This window comes from Zingiber officinale, chromosome 6A (assembly GCF_018446385.1).
Source record: "Zingiber officinale cultivar Zhangliang chromosome 6A, Zo_v1.1, whole genome shotgun sequence".
Classification (NCBI taxonomy): Eukaryota; Viridiplantae; Streptophyta; class Magnoliopsida; order Zingiberales; family Zingiberaceae; genus Zingiber; species Zingiber officinale.
The window spans coordinates 21,025,080-21,046,463 of NC_055997.1; positions in this window are offsets into that span (position 1 = coordinate 21,025,080).

Here is a 21,384-nt window from a genome sequence, read left to right on the forward strand (position 1 = left end):
TGCCGACTGGGCGCCTGAAAGAATGTCAAGTGGGCGCGAACCCTGTGTGCTCTGTGAGTTGAGCAAGGGATGAATCCCGAGGGATCAAAAACGAACGAGGACAGAGCCTATGGATCGAGTGCAAACAAGAGCGAAGCTTTGTGTGAACGAAAGTGCAAATGGGCGCAGAGCCCTGTGAGTTGAGTTAGAAGTGAATCCCGAGAGATTGAAAGACACAACGTCGCTGCATCAAATGGGGGTGAAGCCCATGAGATCGAAAGAAAATGCGAGAGGGGGCAAAGTTGGAGAGCCGAGTGGGCGCAAAGCTCATGAGCCTAGCGGCGAGTGGGACGAGTGCTAACTGAGCAACAAGTCAGGCAGAGCGGTGAGTGAAACGAGTGTGAGTGCTGGGTAGAGGAGCAAATCTGACTGACTAGTCATTGTGCCCGACCAAGAGGTCGTTGGTTGCGAGAGTCATACTCGCTTATAACTTACACTGAGGCGAGAGTCTGGAAAGTCAACAAGGAGGTCATTGGTCGCAAGAGCATGCTCGCTTATAACACACACTGGGGTAAGAGTCTAGGAAGTAGACCGAGAGGTCGTTGGTTGTGAGAGCATGCTCTCTTATAACTTGCCCTGGGGTGAAAGTTTGGAATACCGACTGGGAGATCGTTGGTCGTGAGAGCATGCTCGTTTATAACTCGTGCTGGGGTGAGAGTCTGGAATGCTGACCTGGAGGTTGTTGGGCGTGAGAGTATGCTCGCTTATAACTCACACTAGGGTGAGAGTCTAGGAAGCCGACCGAGAGGTCGTTGGTCGCGAGAGCATGCTCGCTTATAACTTGCACTAGGACGAAAGTCTGAAATACCGACCGGGAGGTTGTTGGTCACAAGAGCATGCTTGCTTATAACTCGCATTGGGGTGAGAGTCTGGAACGCCAACCGAGAGAGCGTTGGTCGCGAGAGCATGCTCGCTTATAACTCGCATTGGGACAAGAGTCTGGAACCCAACCAAAATGGTCATTGGTCGCGAGAGCATGCTCGTTTATAACTCGCACTGGGGTGAGAGTCTAGAACCCAACTGAGAGGTCATTGGTCGCGAGAGCATGCACACTTATAACTCGCACTAGGGCGAGAGTCTGGGAAGCCGACCGAGAGGTCATTGGTCACGAGAGCATGCTTACTTATAACTTGCGCTGGGGCGAGAGTCTGGAACGCCGACCGAGAGGTCATTGGTCGTGAGAGCATGCTCGCTTATAAATCACACTGAGACGAGACTCTGGAACTCGACCGAGAGGTCGTTGGTCATGAGAGCATGCTCGCTTATAACTCGCACTGGGGCGAGAGTGTGGAACCCAACTGAAAGGTCTTGGTCACGAAAGTATAGTCGCTTATAACTCGCACTAGGGTGAGAGTCTGGGAAGTCGACCGGGAGGTCGTTGGTCGTGAGAGCTTGCTCGGTTACAACTCGCGCTGGGGCGAGAGTCTGGAACGCCGACCGGGAGGTCGTTGGTCGCGAGAGCATGCTCGCTTATAACTCGCGCTAGGGTGAGAGTCTGGAAAGATGACTTGGAGGTCGTTAGCGATACTCCGATCCGAGACCGGTGGCGATACTCTGGTCTGAGACCGGTGGCGATACTTTGGTCTGAGATCGGTGGCGATACTCTAATCTGAGACCAGTGATGATAGTCCTATCCGAGACCAATAGCGATATTGTGATCCGAGACCAGTGGAGATAGCTCGACCCCGAACGGGGGAGGTGGAGCCCTGATATCAACAAATGCGAAGACCGTAGCAGTGTTTGATCGAGGTGTCGTGCCAACTAGCTGAGGATCTATCTCGGTTCCTCAACTCCCGAATACCCATGGAGTCAGGAAAAGATAATATGTTTGTCAGAATCCTTCGGGACTGTGATAATGGCAGAGAACCTTCCGACGTTGTCCATCTTCACGTTCCAGAACAAGTGGAGAAGATTTCCACAGATGATGCCAAATTGATCTTATCCAGAATCTGAGTCAGATGGAGGCTGGCGAAGGTGACGTCAGTGTTGACGGAAAGACGACTTTGACGCACTTTGTGTATGTGCCTCGAAAAAATGAACCCACTCGTGGTACTAAAGATCTATAGTAATGAAGTCGGTGGTACTTGGGGCCTTGCACACACTCAGATAAGCACACAAAGTATTAGAGACTAGAAACTAGGGAAAAGGTCCCTGACACTGACCCTCCGATGCTTAAGTCATGTTCGTTTTCCCCGGAAAAGTAGTGTACGAACGAAGGAAGGAAAAAATAACTATTGAAGATGAGTGCATAGGTGCGTGTACCTGGCCAATGAAGAGAACCTCCCCTTTTATAAGACCCTGCTTGCCTTTTGAGCCTGATCGCTGCTAGAGAATGTCTGGTGTCAAGGTATATCGGGGGAGGGAGGACATCCGACAGACTCCCATTGGCCGGAGGAAGGTTTCACCTTCATTATGTGACACACCATTGAAATATTCCCTAACTGATGATAATTATTCTCTGACAGGAGGTTATGATTCCTTGACACTATTGTCACTTAGCGTTATCCGTCCCACACAAGTTCAGCTATAGACAACTTCGGGTGACTGCTCACATGTGCTACAAGGATTGAGCTGTGTCAACCTGGTCGGGTCTTATCGGAGACAGTGACCAAAGATCCAACCTTCATGATCTGGCTGCAGAGCTGGTCCGGGATTGTGTCATTCTAGGGCTTATACCAGGGACTTGCCCTGCTTGTTACCAACCAGGGATTATGCGGATGGTGATGCGATGTGGCCATGATTCTCGTCTTCCCTTGACTGTTGACTGTCACGTCCTCTTGACTATTGACTGTCACGTCCTCTTAACTATTGACTTCCTGGCCTTATCAGGCCCCTCCTTTACACGCTGTATCACAAGCCTTTCCTTCAAGTCTAGTTGAAGGAAGCTCAAGTCTGATTGACTAGACCCTGGCACGCTTGTGACTCAACCTACATATAAGGCTCTGACATGTGGTTGACTATCTTTGCAAAGGTCGAATCCTACTTGTATCACTGTCTCAATGCTGCTATTAGCCCGGTGACAGTGGCGATGTTTGAACAGATTGGAGAAAAACAAATGCCCATGTTGTTAACAAGTGGTCGCAAGAGTCGTGCTTGCTTATACCTCGTACTAGGGCAAGAGTCTGTAGCCCAACCGAGAGGTTATTGATCATGAGAGCATGCTTGCTTATAACTCGCACTGAGGGGAGAGCCTAGAACGTCGACCAAGAGGTTTTTGGTCGCAAGAGCATGCTCGCTTATAACTCGTGCTGAGGCGAGAGTTTGAAAACCCGACCGAGAGGTCATTGGTCACAAGAGAATGCTCGCTTATAACTCGCGCTGGGGCGAGAGTCTGGAAAGCCGACCAAAAGATCGTAGGTCGCGAGAGCATGCTTGCTTATAACGTGTACTGGGGCGAGAGTCTGGAACGTCGACCGAGAGGTCGATGGTTGTGAGAGCATACTCACTTATAACTCACTCTGGGGTGAGAGTCTGGAACATCGATCGAGAGGTCGTTAGTCGCGAGAGCATACTCGCTTATAACTCGTGTTGGGGCGAGAGTTTGGAATGCTGGCCGAGAAATCATTGGTAGTGAGAGCATGCTCGCTTATAACTCATGCTAGGGTGAGAGTCTGGAATGCCGACCGAGAGGTCGTTGGTTGTAAGAGCATGATCGCTTATAACTCGCGCTGGGGTGAGACTCTGGAACATCGACCGAGAGGTCCTTGGTCGCAAGAGCATGCTCGCTTATAACTCATGCTGGGGCGAGAGTCTGGAAAGCCGACTAAGAGGTCGTTGGTTGCGAGAGCATATTCACTTATAACTCGTGCTGGAGCGAGAGTCTGGAACACTGACCGAAAGGTTGTTGGTCATGAGAATATGCTCGCTTATAACTCATGCTGGGATGAGAGTCTGGAACGCCGACCGAGAGGTCGTAGGTCGCAAGAGGATGCTCGCTTATAACTTGCACTGGGGTGAGAGTATGGAACCCGACCGAGAGGTCGTTGGTCGTGAGAGCATGCTCGCTTATAACTTGCGTTGGGGTGAGAGTCTGGGAAGCCGACCAGGAGGAGATTGGTTGTGACTCACGTTGGGGCAAAAGTCTGGAACGTCGACCGGGGGGTCGGTCACGAGAACATGCTTGCTTATAACTCGCGCTAGGGCGAGAGTTTGGAAAGTCGACCAGGTGATCATTAGCGATATTCCGATCAAAGACTGGTGCTGATACTCTGGTCCGAGACTAGTAGTGATAGTCTAGTCTGAGACCGGTGGCGATACTCTGGTCCGAAACCAATAGCGATAGTCCAGTCCGAGATCAGTGGCGATACTCTGGTCGGAGACTAGTGGCGATAGTCCGATCCTAGACCGATGTCGATACTCTGGTTTGAGACCAATGACGATAGTCTGGTCCGAGACCGGTGGCGATACTCTGGTCCAAGACCAGTGGAGATAGTTTGACCCGAAACGGGGGAGGTGGATCCCTGATATCAACGAATATGAAGACCGTAACAATGTCTGATCGAGCAGTCGTGCCAACCGGCTGAGGATCTGTCTCAGTCCCTCAACTCCCGAATACCCGTGGAGTCGGGAAAAGATAATATGTTTGTTAGGATCCTCGGGGACTATGATAATAGCAGAGAATCTTCCGACGTCGTCCATCTTCACATTCCAAAACAGGTGGAGAAGATTCCCACAGACGGTGCCAAATTGATCCTGTCCGGAAACTGAGTTAGACAGATTGCTTGGTGAGGTGGTAGGAATGTTGATTGAATCGCGATGTCCTAGAGGGGGGTATGCTGAGCTGGCCTCTATGCAAACCAAGTCGTCAGAAGTCCTCTGATAAACGTTACCTGTAGCCAACGACTGGGTTTCCCCGGTCCTTGGTACCCTGATGCTCGAGGTGGATCAAACGAATATATTAGAAATAGGCTAAGAGTATAATAATGAAATGAATGAAGAGTACGTACGATAACGTACCTTGGCCCAGGGGGCCCCCTCTGATGGATTGGTGAGCTGATCGGAACGTTGTTCGAGCTGTCGTGACTCGGAAGAGTGGATGAACGAGCCGGATGAGGAGCTGGATCTGACGATGCAAAGACGGAGGTGGTGGCACGAGCTGGATGTGACCTCGGCATGCAGGTTGGGATATGACATCGACACGCAGGCTGGGATATAATGCTGGCATGAAGGCCGGAACATAAAAATATCACACAAGTCAGATGACTACAATGTTGGAATATAGCAAACCAATAGAGCGGAAGGGCAATAATTGCGTGGGCTCGAAAGTGGCTTGCGATGAGGAGGCAAGGGAGGCAATGCTGTGGCGTCCTGGAGGAGACCGTCGGTGGGTGGCTGTGGATGTCACGCTGACCAACTATGGCGCAAAGGTGGCAACCAGTTGTAGCACGATGATGACGTCCTCAGCGCTAGAATGGGTCAAGAGTGGCAGGCGACAGTCGCTGAACGGAGGTTGTTGGTGTGTTGGCGAACTCAGAGATGGAGGGCAGTGGAGTGTGTGCTACCGGCACATAGAGGGGGAGGCAGCATTATCGTTTGGCCGTGAACAATGGAGAGGAGGCTATTCAGCAGTGGAGGTGGTTGTGCACGTGCGGGGAGGCGATGGCAAAGCATGCTGCGAGCAGCGAGGGAGACGACGAGCACCCATTATCAGTGACCTGTTCACGGGAGAGAGAGGAAGGGACGACGACATCCTCGCGTAGGTCCGCGTGGCGACCATGGAGTGAGGGGGAGGAGGTGTCGGCGTGCATGACTTTCGTGGCGGTTGAAGAGCCCAACCCCGCGTGTGAGGTTGCGGTGGCGAGCACAGAGGAAGGAGAGGATGTCGTGGCCGGCTACGTCAATCGCGGCATCGACGTGCAGGAGGCACCGGACGGAGAGGCGGTATGAATCCAACCTCGTGACAAAGGCATGCGTGAGAGAAGGGGAAGGAAGTCGATGATAGAGGCGTCAGGGTGCGTCCACCTGCTTGGCCATGCGTGTGAGGGTGGGCGATGGTGGTGACGCAAGCGGTGTCCACTTGCGCCTTCTTCGTGGCGACGGAGAAGAAACCCGAAGAAGCAACCTCCCTCTGCAAGACTGTAACAGTGCCTTCTCCCAATCCTTAAAACCCTAAATAATGAAAAGACAAAATTACTCTTCCTTTTTCACTTAATTCTTTCCGGATCCTCAAGTCCGGATCCTCAAGTTATATATATATATATATATATATATATATATATATATATATATATATATATATATATATATATATCCAAAAATTAATAAAATGTTTTTGTTTATTAATAAGTGGGCAATTTGTGGTATTGTAATTTAGAAAGGTCAAATAAATGTTTTAGTTTACATGGGATGAAATATTTTTCCTTTAAAATAAAAATGTCGAACGCATTTTGAGTACTTAAAAAAAGACAGACAGAAGAGATTCCAAGAGTATGTTGGTGGATATGATAGTAGACTACGTTTAATTATTATTTTTTCAAAAATACATATACACATTAATTATCATATATTATTCATTAACAAAAAAAAATCATAATCACAATGATCATCACTTATTAAAATCACCTTCTGCTAAGCCACTTTGAGTTGAATATTACATATTGTTCTACATTAATATTTACAATTATTTGCATTGTTTTTAATATATTCTACTAAGTTGTTGTAAAATTATTATTCCGGTGAAGATAGCCGGTTGAGGATGTTACTCTACGATTGATCGTGTGAAGATTCCACTCTGCCATGTAAAACCAAGAACGTCAGTGTTGGGCCAGGGAAAGGATCCCCTGCATTGGCTCTCTAGTCAGTCACTGGAATAATAGAAAGGCGGCAAAGAATAGTAACAACAACGAGAGCGTAAATATAAATAGTGCATACTTCCGTTGGTCCATGGACCCTCCTTATGTAGTGTTCCTGTAGCAGACATGTGCGCCTCTCAGTGCACGTACACGTCTTCCCAACTGTCCTATAAAAAGAAGTAAAAAAAGTGTCCCTGAATAACAGAGCGTGCAAATCTCTGACATGACAGTGGAAACTTCCGTCATACAATTTGTCGACGGATCATGCCCTGTTGTCAGCGACACTAACCCCTAGAAGGATATGATGAGCTACGTAAGGAGTTCCACTGTTTGGCCGAGCGAGGGAGCCTCTCGGCCAGGATTCCCCGCCCGATCGCTCAAGGTTGTTCTTCTCCACGGTCGCTTGGCTCGGTAGGTTGCTCCTCGTCCAGCCGGACAGGCGATCCGGTCGGACTATCCTTCATTTGGTTATCATAGTTGCGTACATATGTTCTCCTCCCTTTAGTCGTCCAGACCGGACAAGCGATATGCTCATATGAGCCTCCAGGCTGATTGGACCCTTCAGGTCTGCTCAGCCAACTTTGGTGACCTGGCAATTTCTTGCCTTGACTATGACCTCCATGTCGGCTGTTGTTCCTACCTTTGATTCATACTTGGTGGGCTCCCTTTACCACCGCATCACAAGCTTTTCCCTCGAGTCTAATCGAAGGAGGTTGTAAGCCCGACTGACTGAACGAACAGTGTCTTCGGTGACCTCCACAGCCGATCGAACATTCTCGGTTTTAGAACAGCCACTCAGCTATGGTGAATACTGCAAGTGCTTTCCGCCATGAGTTAGAGATGCCGCCTAGCTATCACTTACTACAATGGGTTTAGAGTCATCGTACGACTATCACTTACTAACATGGGTTTAGAGCCGCCACTCGGATATCACTTACTGACACGGGTTTAGAGTCGCCTCTCGGCTATAGGGAATACTGCAGTCGCTTTCCTCCATGAGTTTATAGCCATTGCTCAGCTATCTCTCAATCCACGCCAGTTGTTTGGGATGCTAGTGGGCAACACTTAGTAATTTTTCAACTTCCCACCACTTCCATTGGCGATTGAGTGTCTCTTAATGGTTGCTGACGTCATCCCAATTTCTTGAAGATTATGCAAATCTCTAGTCATTAATATCGAGCACGCCACCCATGCCCTTTAATTAAATCATATTAATGTCTCCCTGTCGCCAAGTACCACGTGTCCAACTTTCTACCACCGCATGTTTGATGTGACAATTAGATATCCACAATTGATGTGATGAGCGTTGTTTCGAATTCAATGACCAGATCTTAACTTTATTTTCTGTAGCTCTCGATCCGACGACCCAGAGCAGTTGCCCCCAGGGTTTATAAACCCTTTTTCATTGTTGTTCTCTTACTTCACCACATCTTCTTTCTCGCTCACGGTCTCTACCGATTCTGTCCTTCATCGTTAGTCGCCAACAATATTTCGCAATAAGCTTTTTCTCCCTTTGTTCGTCTGCTCCTTGATTTTCATCTACATTCCCGCCTCTACTTTTCATTATTTCTCCATGGCCTGCTCCCCTCCTCCTCCTCCTCCCATCACCAGACTGTGGTATACATCCACCAAGTCCGATTTTAACAACGATGAAATAATGCAGATGCAAATGTCTTACAATATTTCCGATGACTACCAAATAATCGTTCCCACTGCATATGCACGTCCACATACGCTGCTAGATGGTTGCCTTACTTTTTTCAAAGACCAATTTTTGGTTGGTCTGTGCTTTCCGATCCACCCTTCTTCTCTAAAGTCTGTAGATACTTTCATATTCTTTTACCCCAATTAGTGCCAAACTCCTTTAGGCGTCTGTGTGGGAGTGGTAATCTTATTCCGCCTATACATCATCCCACTCGTCCCTTGCATTTTCCATTATTTTTACTATCCTAAGCTATCCGAGGTGAGAACCTTTTTGATACAAGATCGAGTGGGCTTTGTATTCTTTGATAAAATGTCTTCCTTCAACAAGCACTAGAAGGAGCATTATTTTTTTGTTCGCCTTCCTGAGCGACCATCATTCCTGATTGGCTGGCAAATGGAGTTGATGAAACCTCCCGCTTTGCACAAGTATCGTTGGGAGCTGACTACCTCGAGGCGGCCAATCATCTTGTGGTCAAAAGTACCGCATACATAAACTATTGCACAAAGACATTCTATATGTTTTTGAACTAAGTCCCTTCCGCTCACGGCTGCCCGACTCATTAGGTAAATTATTTCTTCCTATGTTGTCTTATAATCTAACTGATTTCACTTTCATTTTTTTAGCCGAAGTCATGTTGAAGTCCTTGCTGAGAAGCAAGAGCAAGCTCTCCGAGGCTGAGATTAATGCCCGCGGTGCGACCAAGTTGTTAAACCGTAGACTTGCACCAGTCGGCAGCTTCGCCGATCATACTAACGATGCGAGCCGAGTGGCAAGGAGCAATGCAGCTGCTACTACAGGAGATCTTCCTGCTAAGTGGCCCACCATGGTCCCAGTGGTTATACCATCTGAGTCGATGTCGACCAACTCAGCGGGTTCTGACGAACCACTGCTTTAGCGCCAACGGAGAAAGAGGCTACGCTCGGAGGGAACTGTTGGGGTTGCAAGATTGCAAACATAGTCCCACATTGAAAACATATGGGAAAGATCATGGGTTTATAAGAGAAAAAATATCTCCATTGGCATGAGACCTTTTGGGTAGAGCCCAAGAGCAAAACCATGAGAGTTTAGGCTCAAAGTGGACAATATCATACCATTGTGGAGATATTTAAATTCTTTTTGATCCTACAATTGGTATCAGAGCCTGGACTGCCATAAGGTTTAACCGTTGATTGTGCATAAGAGCTATGGTCTGATTGAGCCATGTGGGTACAATATTAACCTAGTAGGTCGGGTGGATCGAGGGGCAGGAAGACCTGGTGGGTTGAAGATCTGACGTGGGAAGCTGTGGTCCTTTGTTTGAGGGGGGGGGGGGGGGGGGGGGGTTTGTTGGGGTTGCAAGACAATGCAATAAAGAATTTGAATTAAAGTGACTCGGGGGAGTCTAAGATAGAAAACATAGAATATTTTAATTTTAATTTTAGCTTTTAGTTTTTTCAAAAAAAAAATTATTTTAGAAAGATAACTTTGTAAATTTTAGAGTAATTTTTAAAGATAAAATTTGTAAAATTAACCTAATTTTCAAAATAAACTTTGCAAATTTAAAACATAATTTTCAAAAATAAATTTTATAACGGTTAATTTTCAAATATATCATCTTTACAAAAGTGAGGTTATTAAAACCAAGTTTATAACATCTAAATTTCAACTCAGTGCATAAAATTAATTTTCAAAATTTAAGTTTGTAAAAATCCAATTTTCAAAGACTTAGTTTTAAAATCTAATTTTAAAAAATAGATTTATCAAATTAGATTTGCAAAAATAAGTCAGTTTTTTAACAGATTTTAAAAAAATTTTAAGGAAATATTTTTCAAAAACTAATTTCAAAATAAGTATGAAAAATAAATAATTCTCCTCTTGAACCTAACATAATTTTAAAATAAAACTTTTGAAAATATTTACCAGAAAAATATTTAAAGTAAGATTTTTTTTAAAAAAAATTGAGGTGGGATTTTAGAAAACCAATCTAAGAAATTTAAATAAACTTTAGGAGACAAAAAAAATGATTCTCTCTCTAAATTTGATATTCTCCTGAATTTATTATTCTCCCTTAATTTATCTCTCCCCCTTAAGTTAATACTAAGATTTGGGTTAAACTTCAAAGCCTTAACACATTTTTCTACTAAGTGTTTAAGGGATTCAGTGTTTGTAACACTTATGCTTATCGAGTATATTATTTACATAAGTATTTCTATATATTTGGTATAATTGTTTGATAAAAATAAGATTATTGAAATTAATCAATAAATAATTATTCTCAGTAATTTGTTACAAACTTTAATAATAGTTAATCATTATTAATAATTTATTGATTAACTTTTATTTTACTTGACTTATCTGATTAAATTTCGTATTAATTGACTTAATATCAATGAATTAAAAATAATAGTTATAATTTATATATTTTTTTTCATTTACTTAATCTTTAAATTTTGATTAAGTAACTTTAGTTACGTTTAATTTGGATTAGCTAAGTTTAGAATTAGTATTAAGGTTCAATTTGAATCAATTGTTAATAATGATAAATTATGATTTAATTACAATGAAGTTAAGATTTTGACTAACGTTAAAATTAAGATTGAGTTAAATTAAGGTTAAGTTCTAAGGTTAGGTTTAATTTAGAGTACAGTTAATTTTTGAAGTTTTTACTTCAATTATTTAATTCAGCTTAAAAATTTAAGTTAATCAAATGTTAATAATTTCATTAGGATTTTTAAAATTATTATTAAATAAGCTTTTAAATAATTTTTAAAAGGATTTTTAAAATGATTTTTTAAAAGAATTTTTTAAAATGAATTTAAATAAATTTTTAAAAGGATTTTTTAAATGATTTTTAAATAATTTTTTAAAAGGATTTTTTAAAATGATTTTTAAATAAAACCTTGGTCTAACAAAACCTTTCGAGGTTTTCCAAATAGTTCTATCCACTGAACTTAATACAAAACCTTGAGCTAACCAGTTAAGATCCGTAAAAGGTAGCTTCGGTTAGTTCCACTAAGCCAAATGCACCAGGTCAAAGCCATATCTTCCTAGACATGTATAGACAAAGTTTTCCTAACATACTATCATCCAAAACTTAACCAGTACCGTTGGTCAAGTTAAACTGTTTTCCCTTTAAACTAGTCCTAATTATCCTGCCGGGTATGTTAGTTTTGGTTACCCTGTCGGGTAGGTTTATTTTAGAGGTGACAGCTATTCTGGAGCCTCCCCTGAATTATTCGATTTAGGTTTTAGTTTTGGTCAATATTTAATGTTTAATTTGTAACTTTAAATTTAAGTTTTTAATTTTGAATTAATTGAATTGGTCAGATTGTCCTTCTTTAAAAGAGTGTATTTAATGTTTAAGTTTTTATTAATTTTTAATTTTGAATTAATTGAATTGTTCGAATTATATATCTTTAAAGGTTTATCTTTTAACCTTTTATTAATTGTTAATTTTGAATTTTCTAGACTATCTTTGTTTAACATGTTATCTTTAACATTTAAGTTTGTTAAATTTAGTTTTGATTTTGTTTGATTTTATCAAATATTTTCTTTGCCTTTTAAGTTGATATGATTAATTGAATTTATTAGATTAGTCATACATTTAAAATTTAATTTTTTTATTAATTAAATTATCTTGGGTCTGGATAGGATTTTCTGGATTGATATTGTCTAGATTATTAAATAATTTATTAATAAATTTATTAATTTTATCTAGATCAATATTGACCTTGTCATCATTATCATTTGAATTTCAGATTTATTTAAGTTTAAATTTGGATTTTTAATATTTAACTTTTAATTTGTTAATTTATTCAAATTTTTGTGTACAATAATATTTTTAATATTATTAGTTGAATTTTTCTTAGAGGTAAAGTCATTCAAATTGATTTGGTTATCATTTGAATTTTTAGAGTTATTAATTATTTTCAGATTTTCTGAATTTTCTAAATTAATTAGATTTATTTTATCAAATAATATCCTAAGGGCATTTTTGCATGTATTATCAAATACATTATTTTCATGTATATTTTCAAAAATATTAACATGCATATTTTTTTAAACTACTACTAGTGGGGGTATTTTGGTAAATATTACTAACCTTGAGTGCAACCCCTAATTTAGTAGGCTTTTCGATTGGATTTGACTCGAGTCCAAATTTGATTTTGTCCAATTGTAGGATTGAAAAAAATTTAGATATCTCTATAATAGTATGATATTGTCCACTTTGGGCCTAAGCTCTCATGGTTTTGCTCTTGGGCTCTACCCAAAAGGACTTATGCCAATAGAGATATCTTTTCTCTTATAAACCCATGATTTTTTCCATGTGTTTTCAATGTGAGACTATGTTTGCAACCTTCCAACTCCAACAATCCTCCCCTCAAAGAAAGGATCACAGACTTCCCACGCCCGATCCTCAACCCACCAGGTCTTCTTGCCCCTCAGTCCACCCGACCTACTAGGACTTGCTTGTCTAACCGCAACTAGGACTTCCTGCTTGGTGTCTGGTCCTCTTGATTCAAACATAGGAACCCACACTTTCTTTGCTCAAGGTCAATATTGTACCCCACATGGCTCAATCAGACCATAGCTCATGTGCACAATTAGCGGTTAAACGTTCTAGTAGTCCGGGCTCTGATACCACTTGTTGGATCGATGAATTCTTTAGGGGGGGGTCAATAGTGATTTAAAAAATTTAGTAAATACGTAGCAGAAAAACAAGAACACAACAACGCTAACACAAAACCAATTTACTTGGTTCAGAGCCTTCGTTGACTCCTACTCCAAGGCCCGCACTCCTTGAGTGCTTTCATTGGGCAATCCACTGGCAATTCAAAATATTACAAGTGAAATTACAATTGCTTTAAAGGAAAAATACCGACAACAATAAGGAATGAAAAAGAAGCGCGTTATCGGAGGAGCTTCGCAGCGTCGCAGGAGCACAACACGACAGAGCAAGTGTTGGAAGATCTTGTTGTTAGTTGTTCTTTGCTCCAGGGTGCATTCTCCTTATATAAGAGGCTCCGTGCGCCTGGGTGTGACGTAGCCCAACCAACCATGAAGCTCCACGTGACGAAGTGCGATGGGGATAAAAACTTGCATTCCGGGCGCCCGGATCCCTTCCGGGTGCCCGAACCACTCCTCTCCAAAAAGTCTTTCTCCTGCAAGAAAGAGTTAGTCCAAGGCAAAATGCAAATAATATTACCCTACAAAACAAGGTGTTAGCACAGTTATAATAAACAAACAGAGTATTAATTAGATTCCGTCTCCTCGAGACCGGAATCTAATCACTATCTTAACTTAGATTTCCGAAATGGATCTAAGTTGGATTGACGCCTAATGTTCCCTTCCTGGGAACGCGTCCTCACATTCACTCCCCTCCAATGACTTACCTTCATTTACCTATCAGACGTCCGGTCAGCCCTTCGACCCATATGGACTTCGTGTCAACTATCAGGTCAGCCCATCGACCTAGCTGGACTTCGTGCCAGACGTCAAGTCAGCCTGTCGACCCATCTGAACTTCATGCTAGCTATCAGGTTAGCCCATCGACCTAGCTGGACTTCGTGTCAGATGTCAGGTCAGCCCGTCGACCCGTTTGGACTTCTCCTGCACACTTGGTCAAGTGTTAGATCACCGTTGAGCTAACTTAACCTACTTTATCATTCATCAAAACTTGAGTTAAATCGTTAGTGCTAACCGCACCAACAGGAACCTCCCGCTCAGGAGCCTCAACACCTGCGCCCATGGAAGTGTCTACTTCTCGACCCCCATTTGAGCAGGGTGAGAGCTCGTCTTCTGCTGTCCCCAAGAGGGAGGTTGTTTTACCAACACCCCTTTTGTCCAATTGGACTCCTTCATTGCTCGAACTACCGACTAGTGCGCTTTTGGCGTAGTTGATTGCTTTCTTTCCACTGCCGGTCGATCTGGGGGCCTCAGTCTCCACCATCTACCCCTTGAAGTCCAAATCAAAGGGTCAAGCGACCTCAGAGCCCTCCGATCTAGTCGGTGGCTGACCGTAGACACATCTCCTCTGATCCGCCTGCCCACTGACGCATGGCGCTCCCCTGGCGATGACACACCCTGATTGCCCAAGCACACAATCTATATTCAAGGTCCTCTGGCCTAGACCTACGTGGATGCCAAGAGCAGGGTGATGACCATTCTGCTCGGGGGGCTAGCTGACGACTTCACGCAGAAATCCACCATGGTAAGTGGTGTTCCTCAAGAGTTGTTATTCGCCTTTGTCGCGCCATTCTAACTCATACTTATTGCAGTACTAGGTGGAGAGTTTGACAATGTGTCAGAGGTTGACCTTCCTCGAGCATGAAACTAAGCAACTGCGGGCCCCGATCGGCGGAGCAAGTGCATCCTGAGGTGTTGTTGAAGTGCTCGCCGCTGAGGTTACTCAGCTGGAGGAGGAGTTAGAAAATTCATCTGTATTAGAGTGTATACTAAAAGCCTAGCTTTTGTAAACATTTATTTGTTGAAATAAAAGAATCACATTGGTCAATATATGCATTTATTTGTTAAATGTAATTGTTCAATTAATTTATATAGTAGATAACATGGAGTGTGGTGTCACACTCAGAAGATCATGTTGTCGGTTCTCTATAAATTATAAACAAGTTGCTCGTGACTAAGATGGAAAGGAACAAACCATCAGAATAGTTGTAGTATAATTAAATATTAGTTTATCTTGACTAATAAATTACACTGATACACTTTAAGTGTATTGAGTATGACCATTTAGGTATGTTCTTTTTATACTGACTTAGTAAAAGAACTAGACCTTAGTTATTATGGAAGTGTGTGCTCTTAATCCTAATATAATAACAAGCACATATATTTAATATTTATTTTTTTGACTTATCAAAGGGTGAGGTTTAGCTCAATAAATCAATATGCCCGATAAATTGAGAAATGATATTACTTATAGTGTGTGTTGTTGATTATAGAAGGAATCTGTGTCCTAGTTATCTAGGTTGAGAATGCCCCCAAGAGGAGCTCATAAGGATTGCCATGTTAAACCCTGCAGGTGGACCTAGTCCGACATGACAATGAAGTTGAGTGGTACTACTCTTGGAGCTATATATTAATTGAGTTGTCAGTAACTTACTTAATTAGTGGACATTCGTAATCTTAAACACAGGGAGACTAACACACTCATGATAAGAAGGAGCCCATAATGTAATTTGGGATTGGTGCGGTAGTGTGACAATAACTCTCTAGTGGAATGAGTTATTATCAATGAACTTGAGTTGTGTGTTTGGGGCGAGCACAAGATACTCAAGGTCATCGGAAGGCCAAAACCAATTTCTCCTCTAGGTCCCTGTCGTAGCCTCATTATAGCCTTAAGTCCATCCAAATGTAAGACTCTTCTTGGTGTCCAAGAAGGGGACCAGACCATTGCTTGGTGACCAAGCAATGACCGACCACATCCTCTTATAGGGGCCGACCCTATTGCTTGGTGATCAAGCTTATAGGGGTCGACCAAGATTAATTCAAATAGGAGGGGTGTTTTGAATTTTTAAATCTTCTCTTTGTAGAAAACTATAAGTTTTAAAAGAGAGATTTTAATTTTTAAAATTTTCCTTATTTGAATTAGGTCACATGTTTTAATAGAGAGTTTTAAAAGTTTTAAAACTTTCCTTTTTTAACCATCCTCATGGTTTAAGAAAAAAAGGAAGATAAGTTTTAAAAATTAAAATTTTCTATCATCATGTTAAAAAAGGAAATTTTATAAGAGAAGTTTTAAATTTTAAAACATGGTTTTAATTTTTAGAACTTTCCTTTTTTAACTCCTACTTTAGGAAAGAGAGCTTGTAAAATTTTATAAGAGTTTTTCTTGTAAAATTTTATAAAAATAAAATTCCTTTTTCCCCTTAACGAGGTGGCCGACCACCTTGCTTGGTGCCCAAGCAAGTGGCCGACCATATTAATTTAATTAAAATCATCACAAAATTAAATTTGGTGATTGATTCAATCAAGAAGAAAGAAAAGGAAAAATTAAAAGGGAAAAGGAAAAACTCTTGGATGATTTTATTTTTGTAAAAAGTTTTTCCTTATTTGCCTTGGGCAAGTAATATAAAAGAAGGGGTGAGGGGGCTTCATGAGATACAACTCTTATTCTCTTGCTTGGAGATCCCTTGGTGGCCGACCCTCTCCCTTCTCCCTTTCCCTTTGCTCTCTTCTCCTTGGTGGTGGTGGTGGCCGAATTCTAGAGGAAGAGGAAGGACTCTTTTGGGTGGTGTTCATCTTGGAGGATCGTCGCCCACACGACGTCTAAGGTGAGGCGAGGAATACGGCAGAAGATCTCGAGGTTATTAGCTTACAAAGAGAAGGTATAAATAGTAATTTTCTTCTGCATCATACTAATTATTTTCTTTGTAAGAATTCTAAATACAAGAGGCAATTAGATCTAGTTTTTCGAAATAGTTTTTCGAGTTTATGTTTTCTTCTTTTTCGAATTTGTGATTCGATTGTTCTTTTTGGTTAACCTAGAGTTATTTAAGGAAATAAATATTAGCTTTCCTTAAAAGGCTTTGCCTAGGCGGTGGTGGTTGCTCCCATATCCAAGAAGGTCATGTGCCTCGCCATGTAGTCCTGGAAGTCAATTTTGGAAATTAATATTTATGGAATTAATAACTTAGGTAGATTTGAATCAATAGTGTTAAGTTCCGCTTGCGATTCAAATCTAAACCATTAAGAACAGATAAGTTAAATTTGGAATCAATGATGTTAAGTTCCGTCTGTGATTCCTAATTAAACTTCTAAAGAACACAATAGGTTATTTAAGGAAAGGTTCGACACTTGTACAAAAAATTTTTGTACAGTGGAATCGGTACGTTTTCTTAGGACTAACTAACAATCTGAACAGCTGGTGGGCTCCGAGCGGGCATTATTAGAAAAAAATAAAAGAGCCAAAAAGTAGGCTTAGCAGCTCAAGCATCTCAACAAGCAAGCCAGGATTTTGACTCCAAGGTCAAATCAACGAACACCTGGAAACTCCACACAATAGAGGACCTAGAAAAGAAAAACCTCGAGGCTCGGGCCTTGGACAAGAAGCTCAAGGAAACTGAGACAGCTCTGGCACAAGAACAATAGAGTCGATCAGTGGAGCAATAGAAAATCGCCAACCAAGACACTAAGCTAAAATCTGTGAAGGCTGAGCTAGAGGTGTCCAGGGCTTAGCTAGCTAAGTATCAAGAGGACAAGCCTGCTCTACTCGAGGACTTCCGAGCCAAGTATCTTCGCTCAGAAGGCTTCAACCAACTCTTCTCTAATCAGATTCTATGGCTTTTTAACCTCGGCATAGCAGGCATCATCCAACAGTTGAAGGATGGAGACCACTTGTCTGCTGATGTCTCCATTGATTCCGTTCAGAAGGATGAGTTGGTGGCCTCGCTCCTCGAGGAAGTCGTTGCTAATCTAGAGTAGTTTTTCTTCTCAAATTTCTTGTCAGCTTTTTGTATTTCCTCTAGTTTTTCATAAATTTTTTACAAGTATGAATCAACGTTCCTTCATCCTACACGTGGAGTGCCTTACTCTCAAAGTCTTCCAAGTATGAATCAATGTTCCTCCATCCTACACGTAGAGCGCCTTACCCTCGAAGTCTTCCAAGTATGAATCAATGTCCTCCCATTCGGCTCCATATAGCATTTCATCCTTGAAGCTATCAAGTATTGATCCATGCGCCCCCGCTCGTCGATATATTGTGTTTCAATTAACTTAGTTACCCCATGCAATAGTTTGAATCCCATGAGCCGTGCCCGAGCGGCATCTTGTTATAGAAAATAAGAACAGGCGCCTGGCTTGATCAGGTCGAGTATCTCCCACTCTTGATGTTTTCATGTGAAGATTCCTCTTCGCCCATTTATGAGTTGCCTGGTCCGGTTAGGAGTGTTTAACACTTGCATTTTTATTCGAAAGTCTCGATGATGGCCGCTAGGTTTTATAGCCATCGCTCGGTAGTTGAATCTGTTGGATCCCGTGGTTGTTTTGATGTGATCAACCAAGTTAGTTAGGTCTTGTTTGTTTTTGATCCCTGTGTTTAAGTGTGCAAGAGCTTAGGAGCGCAGGAAGTCGAGCGGAAGACGCAGCTAGCGAGAAGGACGACACGGAAAGGGAGTCGACGGGCTCAGTGCGTCCGAAGGACGAGAAAGCTGCGGAAGAGTGCACCGGTGGGCGAGAAGAACGTGCACGATGTTCGAGGGACATAAAACCGGGATGGAAGACTGCTCGAGGAAAAGGTCAGAAATTGAGTTCGGGTGAGCCCTATTTCGGTTGGCCGTAATCACCCAATCAATCAGAGCTTTGGAAGGAGAAAGGAAGCCAAAAGGAGCTGAAGAAGCTAGCCAGAAGTGCCTCAGACCAATACTGAAGGCGCCTCAGCTGCCTCCACTGTCTGAGGCGCCTCAGACAGCTTGGAGGTGCCTCAGACCCAGTCCGAGGCGCCTCCAAGGCCATTTGAGGTGCCTCAGACCCAGTAAAACTTGTCGTTTGCAATCAGATAAAGTTTTATCCGATTGACTTGGTTAGAGGTGTCTTGGACCTTGTTGGAGGCGCCTTAGACCTTCGAGATAAGATTTTCAGGAGTTATTTAAAGGCCCCTGGAGCCAGGAAACATTCATTCATTCAAGCAATCAACTTTGTAATCAATTCCTAGCAACTAGTGAGCGTTCTAAGTGTAAAAAGGCTTCTCTACCTACAGTGAAGGAGACTCTGCTAGTGGAGTTGTTCAACCGCCTTGGATTAACAACCGTCTTGGTTGTAACCAAGTCAATTTCTGGTCTGCCTTTCTTTTCTGTTATTTCATTATTTTTATAGTTGCAATTACTTTAAGTTGAAAGCCTTGAGGAGGGTATAATCTTAGTTTGCAGGCAATTCACCCCCTCTTGCCGACCCCGCTGCACCAACAACTGGTATCAGAGCCCGACCGCCTCAAAAGGACTAACCGCCAACTAAAGCACAAAGATCAGGACGATGGTCGGAGCGAACATTCATCCCCCGAAGTTCGACGGAGATTTCGCTACTTGGAAGCGAAAAATGGAAGTATTTTTTAAAACTGAATTTGATATGCTTTTAACAATGAAATATGAATATGCAGCGCCAAAAGACAAAGAAGGAGCAGACCGATTTCGTGGCTAACGGAAAGGCGGAATTTCACCTACTCAGCGTGTTGATGCCCCAGGAGGTAAGTCGGATCAGAAGCTACGACTCCACCAAAGACCTCTGGGACAAATTCCTAGAGCTCCACGAAGGCACCTCAGAAGCAAAGCTAGCAAGGCGCGACATCCTCCGGACCTAGTTAACGAACCTCCGGATGAACAACGGCGAGAAGATAACGCAACTCCAAGCAAGGATTAAGGAGATAATAACTCAACTAAGCAACCTTGGAGAAGAAGTGATGAACCGGGACTCGATCCAGTATGCGCTCAACGCCTTCCCCAAAACTCTAGAATGAGCGTCCTTAGTAGATGCATACTACATCTCTAAGGACTTTGAGGTAAGTAGTCTAGAAAGTTTATTTTCTATCTTCAAACTTCACGAGTCTTGACTTGCAGAGCCTAAACAAGTAGAAAAGTCGAACCTCAACATTACCCTACAAGCCGAAAAGGACGATCCCGATTCTGAATCGTCGATCGACGAAACCGAAGCGGCGCTACTGGTAAGACGTTTCAATAAATTTCTTAAAATTAATAAATTTAAATCGCAGTCGAGGAAGCATCAACGCAACAAAAGGACAGTTCGGTGCTACAACTGCAATGAGGAAGGGCACATCAAGGATGACTGCCACAAGTTGAAGAAAAGACACAAGGAGAAGCCTCAAAGACCGACGCCCTCTACATGTAAGATTCTGAAGGCCACTTGGGACGATTCTTCATCCTCCGAATCAGAAGTCGAAGCCTTTTCAGGATTAGCACTGATAGCTAACCATCTCTTCGAAGATGACTCAAGCTAAGAGATGAGCATAGATGAAGGGGGAGGAACCTCAGAAGAAGAAGAAAGCTGCGACGAAGGGGGAGCATCACCAAGTAAGGTAAGTAAGGTACATGATCTCACTCCTAATCAGTTCTTTCAATTTATCAAATTACTTATGAAAGATCTAGCAAAATTAGAGAAAGAAAATGCTGAATTGAAATTGAACTTAGCAAAAGCATGCCCACTAGAAATGTATGATAATTTAAATTTAGAAAATGAAAAATTAAAATTGAGAAATTGAAAAATAATGCATGCTTAAATAAATTTCCAAAATTGAAACTAAGGATTTATGGAAAATTAAATTGATACATTAGAAAACATCAGGGGCAACTTAGGAAAATTCCTAGGAACAATATACCCCCTAAGTTTTTAAATAACCTAGTAGGAAGGAACCTTTATTGGGTTCCAAAATCCGTTTTAGACTGATTTTTTTTTCTTTAAATTAAGGCTTTTAGAAGAAAAATTAATCAGATAATTTTTTTTGAGACTTTGTCGAAGGAAGTGGTTGTTGCTCTAATAACCAACCCTCGCCATGACCAGGAAGCCAAAATATTGAAATGAAATATTTAATTAACTTCTTACTAAAGCATTAAAATTAAATTAGATAATGCTTTAAAATTTTTTTTATATACTTAGGAAAATATTCTTACTTAGAATTTTTAATTGGAAAATCTTTAGAACCATTTTTGCCTAAGTTAAAAAGTCTTCTAAAGTTATTTTTTTTTGTTTAACTTAAAATTTTTTGCAAAAACTTAAGGAAAATCTTAGTATTTTTTTTCAACAGACTTAGAACTTTTTAGAAATCTTTTTCAAATTTCTTCATAATTAACTTAGAATTTATTTTGAAATATCTTATACCCTATTTTTGCTGTGATCAAAGGGGGA